Source organism: Bombina bombina, chromosome 11, assembly GCF_027579735.1.
Source record: "Bombina bombina isolate aBomBom1 chromosome 11, aBomBom1.pri, whole genome shotgun sequence".
Lineage (NCBI taxonomy): Eukaryota > Metazoa > Chordata > Amphibia > Anura > Bombinatoridae > Bombina > Bombina bombina.
The window spans coordinates 28353823-28370394 of NC_069509.1; the positions used below are offsets into that span (position 1 = coordinate 28353823).

The 16572-nt window shown below is 37.1% G+C and overlaps 1 protein-coding gene across 6 annotated transcripts in view; it reads left to right on the forward strand.

Annotated features, from left to right (window-relative positions):
• LOC128642401 (RING finger protein 112) overlaps positions 1–16572 on the forward strand; it is a 135324-nt gene that overhangs the window by 15862 nt on the left and 102890 nt on the right. The gene's annotated exons all lie outside the window — the stretch shown is intronic.

Here is a 16572-nt window from a genome sequence, read left to right on the forward strand (position 1 = left end):
TTCTCTCTCTCACTCATTCTCTCTCTCTCTCTCTCTCTCTCTCTCTCTCTCTCTCTCATTCTCTCTCATTCTCTCTCTCATTCTCTCTCTCTCTCATACTCTCTCTCTCTCTCTCATTCTCTCTCTCTCTCATTCTCTCTCTCTCTCATTCTCTCCCTCTCTCTCTCTCTCTCTCTCTCTCTCTCATACTCTCTCTCTCTCATACTCTCTCTCTCTCTCATACTCTCTCTCATACTCTCTCTCTCTCTCATACTCTCTCTCTCTCATACTCTCTCTCTCATACTCTCTCTCTCATTCTCTCTCTCTCTCTCTCTCTCATTCTCTCTCTCTCTCTCTCTCTCTCTCTCTCTCTCTCTCTCATTCTCTCTCTCTCATTCTCTCTCTCTCACTCTCTCTCCCTCCCTCTCTCTCTCTCTCTCTCTCTCTCTCTCTCATACACACACTCTCTCTCCCCCTCTCTCTCTCTCTCTCATACACACACACTCTCTCTCCCTCTCCCCCCGCATATGAAATTGTCTCTCTAATCCCAGTGTAATTCTGTGAATATTTTTGCACTACAGCTCTGTTTTTTCTAGCAAACTAAAAGGTGACGAGCTTTTCTAAAACACTACAAATACTTAAAACCCAATAGAAAAACACACGCATCTGAAAATACAGGCGCTTGTAAGATACGCAGATAGCAATGTAAAGTGATTTTATATTAGCTGCAGGATTTCATTTTTAAAGTGCGCCCCCCTGTACCCTGCTAATTTTGCTGCACTGTGCGGTGTCCCTTTCCAGTGAGCTCCATTACTTTTAATAGAAGACATCTCGCCACTCGCAGGGACTGCCCCTTTTTTACGATAATTCCACAAAGGCAGCCCTTGTGAGGGCCGGCGAGAAAAACCCACGTCTGATCTTGCGAGGATTAGATCGTCGGGCCCTCTATCTTAACTTTACATTAGCTCTTTTTGTGTCAGATAATCTAAAGCTCTTCGCTCAGGTGAGATTCTCTAAGAAGTCGCATCAGTACCGTAAGAATCCTCAAAGAATGAATAAAAAAGCTAATTTTATCTTGTGAGCTGTTTATCTCACCATGCAGGTTCTGGAATTGAAGAAGAGACACCTACATTTTCATGACTTCGCTCCATGAAAATCAGCCCTTTGTATCTCTCATTCTGTCTCAGAAACTAAAGTAAAAAAAGCTAGAATAGTGAAATCTAGTTAAATACATAAAAAAAACAAAATGATCGGAAACAGGCACATCACTGTCTTTTGGAGATTTTGTATGTAGATTTTTCATAGATATTACTAGAAAGAAAACATATGCTATTATCCAAATACCTATGTTCTATTGATATACTTTATTAAAGAGCATATGTAAATATGTGTAGGAGTGTGCATGTATCTTGAGTAGTTATTTATATAAAAATAAGTTACTTCATGCTAGAAATTTTTACACTGTCTCTTTAAATCAGATGATGACCCGGGAACTTAAATGGGCGTAACCCATCTGATATCCAGTCGCACTTTATATTTAAACAGTTGCACTGTTGATTCAATAAGCCTGAAATAAGCTCTCTACGTAAGCAATTCTATAATATAGAACAAAAAGTGAGCTTTTAGTGAATCAGCTGCATCACATACGTATTGGGGAAATACTTAATGAATCTAGCCCTGTGCGCATCTTATTTAAGTAGTGTAATAACGTACTGGCCTGTGGTGATCTAGTGACGCCATATTGGGTGGGGTTGGCAATGCCACTGCTTAGGACTGCAAACAATCAGAGAGGTAGTCAGGACAATTGGACAAAAGCCTAATTCTTCGCCAGAGTAAAGTACAGTTCTAATTTCCTTCCTCCCAGTCCCAGATAGGCAAGAACAGGTTACAAATTCCTTAACACTTGTGTGTCTTATGGCCTGTGTACCCCGTGTGGTATTAGGGGCAAAAGCAAGGGTAGGGTATTTTTTTTTAAAACAAAGGTGTAGCTTCAGAAAATGCCTTTAGTGTGTCACACAGGGAAACATGTCAGGTAAAGTGTAGCACTGGTCTAACAGACGTGCACTGAAAGGTGACATAGTGACATATAACTGATTCCATGAGGAAATGTGTCACTAAAAATATGTTTTTGATGACAAATGATTTAGTGCAACGCTGCAACAGGGAAGTGTACCGAATAAATTGTCCCTTAGTAAAAGAAGAGAGTATGGAATAATAATAGCAAACACAGATAGAATGTACAGTGATAATATTGCCCTCATTTTATCCTTAAAGGGACAGTCTAGTAAATATTTAACTTTTATGAGTCAGATAGGCCATGTCATTTTAAACAACTTTCCAATTTACTTTTATCATCAAATTAGCTTTGTTCCCTTGATATTCTTAGTTGAAAGCTAAACCTAGGAGGCTCAAATGCTAATTTCTAAGCCATTGAAAGCCGAATCTTATCTGAATGCATTTGACAGGTTTTCACAGCTAGAGGGTGTTAGTTCATGTGTGCCATATCGATAACACTCTGCTCACGCCCGTGGAGTTACTTATGAGAGGGCACTATTTGGCTAAAATGCAAGTCTTTCAAAAGAACTAAGATAAGGGGCAGTCTGCAGAGGCTTAGATACAAGGTAATCGCAGAGGTAAAAAGTGCATTAATATAACAGTGTTGGTTGTGCAATACTAGGGACTGGGTAATAAAGGGATTATCTATCTTTTTAAACAATAACAATTCTGGAGTAGACTGTCCCTTTAAAGGGAGAAAAAAGTCAAAAATATTAATTTAACAGAGAATGTATTTTTTTTTACACACATTTCCAATTGACTTCTATTATCATATTTGCTTTGTTCTATATTATCCTTTGCTGAAAAGGATAGGTAGGCAGACTGAGGAGCGTAATGTACTACTGAGAGATAGCTGCTGATTGATGGCTACAGATATATGCCTCTTGTCATTGGTTCAACCCATTGCAATCAGCTGGTGCCATTAGTGCAGACGTAGGTATGCTTTTCAACGAAAGATACCAAGAGAATAAAGCAAATTTGATAATGGAAGTAAATTGGAAAGGTGTTTAGAATTGCATGTTCTATCTGAACCATCAAAAGTTAATTTTGACTTTATTGTCCCTTTATTTTTCTGCTTGGAAGCTAGTGAGTTAATTTACTGTGGGAGAGGTTGTTGCTTCAGTAAGTAAGGTACATAATATATGACAGGATAGCACTTACAGAAGTGAGTGTCATTGCTGTTGTGATTTTTATTTTTATTTAAAATTGTCTATTTTTTATAGTAATCTGATTATTGCAATTCATTTTTTTTTATAAATTTGTTTTCTAGTTTAAAATCAGCTGTCTCTCGTTGCTTTATCTCTCTGTTTCTATCTATAATTACACATCCATAAAAAGGATTTCATATTATTCTGCAATTTCAATAATACACAGATATAATTTGTGTTCTATTCCACTGCACAATTCTGTCCTGAGAATACAACAAAATACAGTGCCCATTGTGTACCCTACTACTAAATGATATTATTAATAATGAGACAAGAACAAACAGAAGCGCCACATGGCCCAATATTGTCTGGTCCAGAATGAAGATATGTGTAGATGGTCAATATACACTCACATTTGGAGAAGCACCTCAATTGGTGCAGTTATGACAGTCTGGGATTTCTATTAGTCACCCAGGAGACCAATTTTGTTGTAGATATGGTGTCTAGATGAACAATACAAAGAGGCAAAGGTGCCTATATGGCCTAGTATCGTTTTGACAAGTGTAAGTTAGTAAATAGGAGGAATGGGTACTCACATTCGTTGTAGCATCTCCTTTGATGCTATAGAGGCAGAGTGGGGTCAATATGGTCACCCACCAGACTTAATCATGTATTGCAGGATACCAGGTACACCGAAGGCCTCCAGAAGTTCAAGGAGAGGCCTAACTTAATAGGCTCCCCTCAGCAGAGAATGGTCAGGAAACAAAAATAGAGAATAGCAAGTGTCCCAGTATAAAAACAGAGTTTTTATTAAAAAGTATAAAACAAAGCTACGCGTTTCTCAGCTCAAGGCTGTTTCATCAGGCTTAATAAAATCATTTTAGAACACTTGCTATATATACACATAAAACATCTAATTAGTACTAATTGGTATCACATGGTAATAGGAGGAGCTTAGATAGTCCTAGAGATCCTATTGGTCAAAAAATGGAAGTTAATTTATTTGTACATTAAAACACAATTGCCATTTCAAAATCCTCTCATATATGGTATAATTAAACCAATCACCAGTGTGGCTGTTTCTCTGACATAAATCAAACACACATATAAATGCAAAAGTTTAATCCAAAATGTTCCCACAAGATATAGGGATAAACAAATAATCCTATAGGGATATCAACTAAATTGTGTTAAGATTCATTACTGAATCATAAACATTGCCCAGATTCATGTATCATTATTATAATCCGGTTTCATAAATGTATAACACAGCATACCTTAATGTATAATTTCCTGACTTGTAAAAGCATTTGTTTGTAATTCTGACATATTAGTATTGTTTATCGATAATAACTTGTAATAATTTGGCGTGTAGAAGTGTTTTGTGCGCATGTCTGAAGCGCCATTACTTACAGTTCCGTTGTTTTCTACTTTCAAAGTGTCCCAAAACTCTAGGCATAAAACAAGATCTAAGAGCGATGTATATTTTGGGATCATTTTAGTGGACAACTAACGTGTTCAATAGTAACTACTTTATTTCACTGCTATTTACGAGCGCTGACACATTGATACCATTTGTCAGCAACAGCGGTTACTTGTAATGATTTGGTGTGTAGGAGTGCCTTGTGCGCATGTCTGAAGCGCCTTTACTTGCGGTTCCGTTATATCTACTTTCTAAGTGTCCCAAACCTCTAAACCTGAGACAAAATCTAAAAACGATGTGTGTTTGTGAACTATTTCAGTGAATAACGTGTGAGGCCAATATGATTCTATGGCATCTATTCTATCTTGCTGTTATTTTCGAGTCTTCATAGCCTATAGCAATCTGCACTGTGAGACGTGAGCCTATTGGCTCTAACGTTGTGGAAGTGAGATGGTGTTCTGTGATTTGCTAGTATAACTAATATCCATTAGACCGCTCATAGATATAGGGTCTGTCCATATATAGACACTATTAAAGAAATAAATAAACACTCTGATCTACTACCATTAGCCATGCATCTTTATCTTGTCACATAATTTCTATCACTAGTCACTCTAATATTGTTTTTTATATATATTAATACTACTACGCTATTTTCACACACTCAAATTAGAAAAAACGATCACAAGTTACATTAACACGTATTAATTAGACACACATCACTCCCAATTAGACTATGAAGAAACAGACAGTCACTCCATATTCACACACAGAAACATAAACACTTATATACTTCCCAAATACAGACTTTCACAATCACACTGATAAATAGTCACATAGCATAAATTAGTCTTACTGAACAACCATTTAGTTACTTCACACCACATATGTTATAATCCTATATGATGTATGCGATATATCACAATAAAAATTAACATGACTGATAATGTTAAGTTAGCAATACAATTACAGTTGTCAGAATAGATTATCTATATGGCCCATACAATAGAGTACACCAGTTATCACACCCCACACCATTACTTTTAGGGCGTTTTGACTGTCTGAGACTGACACATTGAGATCAGGTTGAGCTATACACATATATTTTTACACATATAATAATATAAACTCCTATTGACACAATATCAACATCGTATTTATCATTCAAACTAATATAGTGTGATAATTTATATCACACTGTATGGAATTGGATTAGTATTTGTAATGTTCCAACAGAAGAGCATCAACAAGCACATCATCCAATAGGAAACATATAACAACATCATTCACAAGCATTAACTTCGTCACTTTGATATATTATACACACGAACAATGGTTTGTGATGAGTTTGTTTGTTTGTATATGTATATTTTGTATGTGATATTCTGTGTGGTGAATGTACGAGTGATATATCAGTAATATATCATTATGCGTAGCACCACTTCACTTGCAATCTAGGGGAAAAATGATTCCTCAGCGATTGGCAATTTAGGTTGCCAGGCAATTATAAACAAAATGTGGGAATCAAGTGTAGGCAAATATATAACACAGAAATATATAACTTTTAAGTATACATCGAACCTAAAATTAAAGCTATAACTAAGTTACATATGACACGTTATTATCGATGTAGTGTAGTATAGTCATTTATATTGACACATCGACATTTTTAATGAGCAAAAAGTAAAGGATCTCTTAGACCCACCCACTACACGCCCACTGTGATACTAGCAAATCACAGAACACCATCTCACTTCCACAACGTTAGAGCCAATAGGCTCACGTCTCACAGTGCAGATTGCTATAGGCTATGAAGACTCGAAAATAACAGCAAGATAGAATAGATGCCATAGAATCATATTGGCCTCACACGTTATTCACTGAAATAGTTCACAAACACACATCGTTTTTAGATTTTGTCTCAGGTTTAGAGGTTTGGGACACTTAGAAAGTAGATATAACGGAACCGCAAGTAAAGGCGCTTCAGACATGCGCACAAGGCACTCCTACACACCAAATCATTACAAGTAACCGCTGTTGCTGACAAATGGTATCAATGTGTCAGCGCTCGTAAATAGCAGTGAAATAAAGTAGTTACTATTGAACACGTTAGTTGTCCACTAAAATGATCCCAAAATATACATCGCTCTTAGATCTTGTTTTATGCCTAGAGTTTTGGGACACTTTGAAAGTAGAAAACAACGGAACTGTAAGTAATGGCGCTTCAGACATGCGCACAAAACACTTCTACACGCCAAATTATTACAAGTTATTATCGATAAACAATACTAATATGTCAGAATTACAAACAAATGCTTTTACAAGTCAGGAAATTATACATTAAGGTATGCTGTGTTATACATTTATGAAACCGGATTATAATAATGATACATGAATCTGGGCAATGTTTATGATTCAGTAATGAATCTTAACACAATTTAGTTGATATCCCTATAGGATTATTTGTTTATCCCTATATCTTGTGGGAACATTTTGGATTAAACTTTTGCATTTATATGTGTGTTTGATTTATGTCAGAGAAACAGCCACACTGGTGATTGGTTTAATTATACCATATATGAGAGGATTTTGAAATGGCAATTGTGTTTTAATGTACAAATAAATTAACTTCCATTTTTTGACCAATAGGATCTCTAGGACTATCTAAGCTCCTCCTATTATCATGTGATACCAATTAGTACTAATTAGATGTTTTATGTGTATATATAGCAAGTGTTCTAAAATTATTTTATTAAGCCTGATGAAACAGCCTTGAGCTGAGAAACGCGTAGCTTTGTTTTATACTTTTTAATAAAAACTCTGTTTTTATACTGGGACACTTGCTATTCTCTATTTTTGTTTCCTGACCATTCTCTGCTGAGGGGAGCCTATTAAGTTAGGCCTCTCCTTGAACTTCTGGAGGCCTTCGGTGTACCTGGTATCCTGCAATACATGATTAAGTCTGGTGGGTGACCATATTGACCCCACTCTGCCTCTATAGCATCAAAGGAGATGCTACAACGAATGTGAGTACCCATTCCTCCTATTTACTAACTTACACTTGTCAAAACGATACTAGGCCATATAGGCACCTTTGCCTCTTTGTATTGTTCATCTAGACACCATATCTACAACAAAATTGGTCTCCTGGGTGACTAATAGAAATCCCAGACTGTCATAACTGCACCAATTGAGGTGCTTCTCCAAATGTGAGTGTATATTGACCATCTACACATATCTTCATTCTGGACCAGACAATATTGGGCCATGTGGCGCTTCTGTTTGTTCTTGTCTTTTTAGATTGCTGCTTTGGATCCCGGCCTGGGTCTTCACAGATAGCTGCCTGTGCCCTGTCAAGAGACTATTTATCACCTCCACTACCACCATCCTTATAGGACCCACTGTCTTCCCACAATTGGACTTACACATTCATACAGTGGCATCCACACTAGAGTGTTATAATCTGTACACACTGTGTTTTTTTAGTAGCTTGTTTTATATATATTTTTTATATATATCTATTAGTTATTCATCTCTTAGGAGGTGTTTTGGGAGTTGAAACTGCATAATACCTACATTATTGCTGTCTCATATGATCACACTGTGTTGTCCTCCCTACAGGAGCCCCACACATATATTGTTATATATACATGTTTTGATATATGCGTACACACCAATAACCATTACGACTTGGTACAATCCTCATTGAGGGAATTAATAGTTGGACAATTATCAGCAATATAGTTCCTGATAATTCTGATAGGGCGCCCCCTACTTTCTTTCTTGCATATTATTAATAATGCCTTATAAAGTCACGATTGCTTAACCACTTGCTGCAGTGATGTAGTTATGCTTAAGGGATATATACCCCAAAAACTTTGAAGAGATACTTAGGTAGGCCTCTGGAGCACTAAATGGCAGGGAATAGTGCTACCATCTTCAGCTCTTATGTTATATAACAAATGATAAAAACCAAATGTCGATTGGATGCGCCTAAAAAAATATATATAAAATATAATAATATATATATAAGTGAGTGAACTGGATCTATAAACAGTCCAGTCAGATATATAGTTCTTCTGAAATAGAAGTAAAGTGTGACTTACAATATGTAATGGATAATGCTTATATATCCATTACTTATATAATGTGTATCAAAAATATTTAAGTGTTCTATACACACCAGTATATGTTATTATTAACCACAAAAATAATAGTTACTTCGTCTCTAGTATCAAAAACTGAAATGTTTCAAACACAGAAGATCATATTCACATTGAGAATAAAACAAATCCACACAAAGTTTATATATAACGTATCAGTTCATATGTAGTGGACAAGTCCTCAGAACGATACTGCTGACTCCTCTGTGCAAGTTGAAAAAGTATCACCAATCAAATTGATGCTGTCTGTGGCAGGCTGCTTCTTCTGGATGTAGTTGGAATACGCTCCTATAGTGCCAGAAATAAGAAAAAGAAAGAAGGCGCCACAATAGTGCAGGGTCAAATGGTTCTAGTGTCTCCCCACTCCAGTTTTCCCCTACTTACTAGATCCAAAGCACTGTATCAGTGCTCAAAAAGCCTTCTGGGCTCTCAACAGTCGCCCAGCTAACTGCTCAAGGTGTAACAGCACGGCTCCTCTGTGTTAAGCCGTCTCTTGAACAGATGGTCCGTATTCTCCTCTATGGGACACCTCCAGCAAGCACCCAGTCAATGGGGGTTGATGTATAAAGGTATATATTGTATACCGCTAATACCTCTATAAATCAGTGTTGATAGACTGATATGTGTCAAATTGCCATAAAAGTTATAAGTGCAATAATCAAATAAAATACCGTGGCAAGTCTGATAAAATATAAACAGACTTTATTTAAAAACGATAAAACGGTTTGAGACCGTGAAACGTCGTGTTTGTTTTTAAATAAAGTCTGTTTATATTTTATCAGACTTGCCACGGTATTTTATTTGATTATTGCACTTATAACTTTTATGGCAATTTGACACATATCAGTCTATCAACACTGATTTATAGAGGTATTAGCGGTATACAATATATACCTTTATACATTAACCCCCATTGACTGGGTGCTTGCTGGAGGTGTCCCATAGAGGAGAATACGGACCATCTGTTCAAGAGACGGCTTAACACAGAGGAGCCGTGCTGTTACACCTTGAGCAGTTAGCTGGGCGACTGTTGAGAGCCCAGAAGGCTTTTTGAGCACCGATACAGTGCTTTGGATCTAGTAAGTAGGGGAAAACTGGAGTGGGGAGACACTAGAACCATTTGACCCTGCACTATTGTGGCGTCTTCTTTCTTTTTCTTATCTTCAGCTCTTGAAAATGAATAATATTCTTGCAAAAACACTGCTATATAGTACTCAAAAAATGCATACTGGTTTTCAACTAAAGATACCAAGATAACAAAGAAAATTGACAATACAAGTAAATTAGAGTATACAATTTTAAACAACTGTCTGTCTATGTTTTGCTGGACACGTATGAGTTACAGATGCTGCAGGGTGTGCAGGGAGGAACTTGAATAATGCTGTCCAGGGTCACTATTCGTGTTTTATCCAGAGGTGTAATGCATGTTCCCCTCTGCACACCCTGCAGCATGTGTAACTCATAAGTGTCCAGGAAAACATGGCTGAGGTGGCATCCCTACCTCAGTCTGAATCATAAAAGAAAAATGTTGGATTTTATATCCCTTTAATTTCTGGATCTGGCTACTCCCCAACACTGAAATGGTTAAAAATATTCCAGTTAGTCTCAGGCTTTAGAGAGCACCTTATGTTTTCCAGGGATCCCTTTCATTTAAAAGCTTATTCTCAGACATCCTGTAAGAAAAGGGATGAGTGCCCCCCAAACATTAGCTTTTTGTTTATTATTTTGAATGTAGTGCCTTTTACTATGCTTTTATAACACTCCTCTAGTGCACCTGACTTCCATGGTGCACTCAGCCCTCACCTGGCTACTTCATAAAGCCACTGGCTGGATGGGGAGAGCAGTGATATTTGTGTGTATATATGTATTTATGTGTGTATATGTGTATTTATATGTATATATGTGTGTATTTATGTGTGTATATATGTGTATATATGTATTTATGTGTGTATATGTGTATTTATATGTATATATTTGTGTATTTATGTGTGTATATATGTGTGTATTTATGTATATATGTGTGTATATATTTATGTGTATATATTTATGTGTATATGTGTATTTGTGTGTATATATGTGTGTATATATGTATGTATATATTTATGTGTGTATATGTGTATTTGTGTGTATATATGTATGTTTATATTTATGTGTATATATGTGTGTATATGTGTATTTGTGTGTATATATGTGTGTATATATTTATGTGTATATATTTATGTGTGTATATGTGTATTTATGTGTATATATGTGTGTATTTATGTGTGTATGTGTGTATTTATGTGTGTATTTATGTGTATATATGTGTGTATATATGTGTATATATTTATGTGTATATATGTGTATGTATATATGTTTAAATCAAATTGTGCATTTGTAAATAAGCAGTAGTACAGTTTTCCCCTCATCACCCTGAGTGGTTTACCTATATGAGTTAATTTATTCTGAAAATATCACCTTACTAAATTACCTCCTCTATAGGACTATGTGTGCAGTGAAGCTATAGGGGCCTATTCATCAAGCCGTCAACCACAAATACGCTGAAATTCCGCAGCGTAATTGTGGCGAGCTTGATTCCCCTTATTTATCAAACCCTACAGACTGGCAAAAGTAGAATTTTGTGACGTAACATACGATCCGCCGGTCAAAGTCCGACTCAGATCTATGCTTACGTCATTACAGATGTTCCGAATGCAAATTCGGCACTATCTGACTACTTTTGCTAGTAAACAAATTTCTACCAGGTACGCTCGGCACTATTCTGGCCCAGCAAACCGGGTTTTCAATCTGCCGCCCTGGAGGTGGCGGATACCATAGGAATCAATGGGAGTCTGAAAGCAGCAAAAGCTCATGTTCGCTGCTGCCCGATATCCCATTGATTCATATGGGAGAAAAAAGTTATGTTTACACCTAACACCCTAACATGTACCCCGAGTCTAAACACCCCTAACCTGCAGTCCCTACACCGCCGCCACCTACATAAAAGTATTAATCCCTAATCTGCCGCCCCTACACCACCGCCACCTACATAAAAGTATTAACCCCTAATCTGCCGCCCCGCCACCGCCGCCATCTACATTATACTTATTAACCCCTAATCTGCCGCCCCTACACCGCCGCCACCTACATTATGTTATTAACCCCTAACCTGCCGTCCCCAACGTTGCCTCCACTATATTAAATTTATTAACCCCTAAACCTAAGTCTAACCCTAACACCCCCTAACTTAAATCTAATTTAAATAAATATAAATAAAATTACTATCATTAACTAAATTATTCCTATTTAAAACTAAATACTTACCTATAAAATAAACCCTAAGATAGCTACAATATAACTAATAGTTACATTGTATCTAGCTTAGGGTTTATTATTATTTTACAGGCAAGTTTGTATTTATTTTAACTAGGTAGAATAGTTACTAAATAGTTATTAACTATTTAATAACTACCTAGCTAAAATAAATACAAAAGTACCTGTAAAATAAAACCTAACCTAAGTTACAATAACACCTAACACTACGCTACAATTAAATCAATTCCCTACAATTAAATACAATTAACTAAATTATATACAATTATCTAAAGTACAAAACCCCCACTAAATTACAGAAAATAATAAACAAATTACAGAAATGTAAACTAATTACACCTAATCTAATAGCCCTATCAAAATAAAAAAGCCCCCCCAAAATAAAAAAAACCCTAGCCTACACTAAACTGCCAATGGTCCTTAAAAGGGCCTTTTGCGGGGCATTGCCCCAAAGAAATCTGCTCTTTTACCTGTAATAAAAAAATACAAATAACCCCCCCAACAGTAAAAACCCACCACCCACACAACCAACCCCCAAAATAAAATACTATCTAAAAAAACCTAAGCTCCCCATTGCCCTGAGAAGGGCATTTGGATGGACATTGCCCTTAAAAGGGCAGTTAGCACTTTTGCAGGCCCAAAGCCCTAACCTAAAAATAAAACCCACCCAATACACCCTTAAAAAAACCTAACACTAACCCCCTGAAGATCGTCTTACCGGGAGACGTCTTCATCCAAGCCGGGCAGAAGTGGTCCTCCAGAAGGGCAGAAGTCTTCATCCAAGCCTGGCAGAAGTGGTCCTCCAGACAGGCAGAATTCTTCATCCAGACGGCATCTTCTATCTTCATCCATCCGGTGCGGAGCGGGTCCATCTTCAAGACATCCGACGCGGAGCATCCTCTTCGGGCTACGACTACCCGACGAATGAAGGTTCCTTTAAGTGACGTCATCCAAGATGGCGTCCCTTAGATTCCGATTGGCTGATAGAATTCTATCAGCCAATCGGAATTAAGGTAGAAAAAATACTATTGGCTGATGAGCTCGCATTCTATTGGCTGTTTCAATCAGCCAATAGGATTGAAGTTCAATCCTATTGGCTGATTGCATCAGCCAATAGAATTTTTTCTACCTTAATTCCGATTGGCTGATAGAATTCTATCCGCGCTGGATTCATTCGTCGGGTAGTCGTCAGCCGAAGAAGATGCTCCGCGTCGGATGTCTTGAAGATGGACCCGCTCCGTGCAGGATGGATGAAGATAGAAGATGCTGTCTGGATGAAGACTTCTGCCGTCTGGAGAACCACTTCTGCCCGGCTTGGATGAAGACTTCTGCCCGTCTGGAGGGCCACTTCTGCCCGGCTTGGATGAAGACGTCTCCCGGTAAGTCGATCTTCAGGGGGTTAGTGTTAGGTTTTTTTAAGGGTGTATTGGGTGGGTTTAATTTTTAGGTTAAGGCTTTGGGGCTGCAAAAGAGCTAACTGCCTTTTTAAGGGCAATGCCCACCCAAATGCCCTTTTCAGGGCAATGGGGAGCTTAGTTTTTTTTAGTTAGTATTTATTTGGGGGGGTTGGTTGTGTGGGTGGTGGGTTTTACTTTTGGGGGGGTTGCTTGTATTTTTTGTTTCAGGGCTATTGGAAGTTTAGTTTAGGCTAGGATTTTTTTTTTATTTTGGGGGGGGCTTTTTTTATTTTGATAGGGCTATTAGATTAGGTGTAATTAGTTTAAAGATCTGTAATTTGTTTATTATTATTCTGTAATTTAGTGGTTTTTTTTTTTGTACTTTAGATAATTGTATATAATTTAATTAATTGCATTAAATTGTAGGGAATTCATTTAATTGTAGTGTAGTGTTAGGTGTTATTGTAACTTTTGTTAGGTTTTATTTTACAGGTACTTTTGTATTTATTTTAGCTAGGTAGTTAGTAAATAGTTAATAACTATTCTACCTAGTTAAAATAAATACAAAGTTGCCTGTAAAATAAAAATAAACCCTAAGCTAGATACAATGTAACTATTAGTTATATTGTAGCTAGCTTAGGGTTTATTTTATAGGTAAGTATTTAGTTTTAAATAGGAATAATTTAGTTAATGATAGTAATTTTATTTATTTAAATTAGATTTAAGTTAGGGGGTGTTATGGTTAACAGATTACGGGTTAATAAGTGTTATGTAGGTGGCGGCGGTGTAGGGGGTGCAGATTAGGGGTTAATAACATAATGTAGGTGGTGGCGGTGTAGGGGGCGGCAGATTAGGGGTTAATAAGTATAATGTAGGTGGCGGTGGGCTCCGGGAGCAGCGGTTTAGGGGTAAAACAGTTTAGTATAGTGGCAGTGTTTAGTGACAGTATACCAATAAAGCTGGGAAAAAGCCGAAGAGCAGCGAGATCGATTACTGTTAGTTAACAACAGTCCACTGCTCATCGCCCCGTACTTGGTGCGCGGCTTTTTGACAGCTTTTTTGGTAACTTTGGAGAACGTATTCAGGTCCGCGGCAGCATTGTTAGGCAATCTTAGGCAAGTGTATTGGTGCCGGCGAATACAAGTAAGTTGACGGGTTGATAAATAGGAGCTATTTTAGTAGAGATTGGGAAGGGGAGTAGGCTAGTTTAAATTGAATAAAGCTGTGTCCTAAGTTTAGATACAGCTGAACCTGTTTACAGGATTGGAAATGCAGACCCTTAAATTATATATCAAAAAACTTTAAAGAGAGAAGTTTGTAGAGACCAAATGAGTAACTACACAAGAAGACAGGGATATCAGCATTTTCTTTTTAATTAGTTATCATAACCTTAACAATTGTCCCCATCAGGGAAATCTAAATACAAAACGGTGCAAAACAGTTTGTGCAAGCCTATACCAGATAGAGACCCTGATACTGGCTTTACATGGGAACCATATACAGAAAATGCACGTAAAGCTAAGGTCACGCAGTCCTAGGACATCAAATTCGCAACATTCACTCATAAAGTAAGCACTATGTATGCCTGAGTCAACAAACAACACCTCTAACAGTGGATGGCAGTGCAGAAACTGCACTAATCAGCCAACATGTTAATCATTGAGGATCTATGTTTGCTAAAACAGTGTGAACACAAACCATGTTAAATTGTGCAATTTAGACTTGTATGCTTCAGAATATAAGTGCATAGGTAAAGTTTGACTGAAAAATAGTAATTGAGACCTCAGGGAAAACCAAGCAACACCTATTTCAGAGGGCACCCCTAACATCTAGAAAGGATATGGTGTCTTGAAAATAACTGTTTAGGATCTATGCTTGGTCTTCCTAACTTTAGGGTCACAATGTTGACAATTTAAGAAGTAATCAATTCAGTCAACATACATAGTTACTGTAATGGAAACAAACAGTCAAAAATTATATACGTAAGTACAGCATTGTCATGATGCACATAGTAACCCACATAGCAGGCATTAAGTTGTATATCCTCCGAACTTGTAGTAGTAGTAGTAGTGAATAAAGATATAGTTAAATTGGACAAGTTGAAATTGACGAGGCATTGAAGATAGTAAACAATTTTGAAGGTGACACTAAATTTGCTAAGCTAAATGAGGAGACTAAGGAGGCAGTTTCTAAATTACAACAAGAAATCAAACAGCGTAAATGTAGAAAATTGGGACGTGATCAGGATGAGAGGGAAGGAATTTTACCCCTCTGAGGATGTAACTTTATGGCGCTTGGGTCATCAGGCATAAGTTACATCTGTACTCTGGACAGTGCCTAATACTTGTACTACAAGTTCGGAGGATATACAACTTAATGCCTGCTATGTGGTTTACTATGTGCATCATGACAATGCTGTACTTACGTATATAATTTTTGACTGTTTGTTTCCATTACAGTAACTATGTATGTTGACTGAATTGATTACTTCTTAAATTGTCAACATTGTGACCCTAAAGTTAGGAAGACCAAGCATAGATCCTAAACAGTTATTTTCAAGACACCATATCCTTTCTAGATGTTAGGGGTGCCCTCTGAAATAGGTGTTGCTTGGTTTTCCCTGAGGTCTCAATTACTATTTTTCAGTCAAACTTTACCTATGCACTTATATTCTGAAGCATACAAGTCTAAATTGCACAATTTAACATGGTTTGTGTTCACACTGTTTTAGCAAACATAGATCCTCAATGATTAACATGTTGGCCGATTAGTGCATTTTCTGCACTGCCATCCACTGTTAGAGGTGTTGTTTGTCGATTCAGGTATTAAAGTGCTTACTTTATGAGTGAATGTTGCGAATTTGATGTCCTAGGACTGCGTGACCTTAGCTTTACGTGCATTTTCTGTATGTGGTTCCCATGTAAAGCCAGTATCAGGGTCTCTATCTGGTATAGGCTTGCACGAACTGTTTTGCACCGTTTTGTATTTAGATTTCCCTGATGGGGACAATTGTTAAGGTTATGATAACTAATTAAAAAGAAATGCTGATATCCCTGTCTTCTTGTGTAGTTACTCATTTGGTCTCTACAAACTTC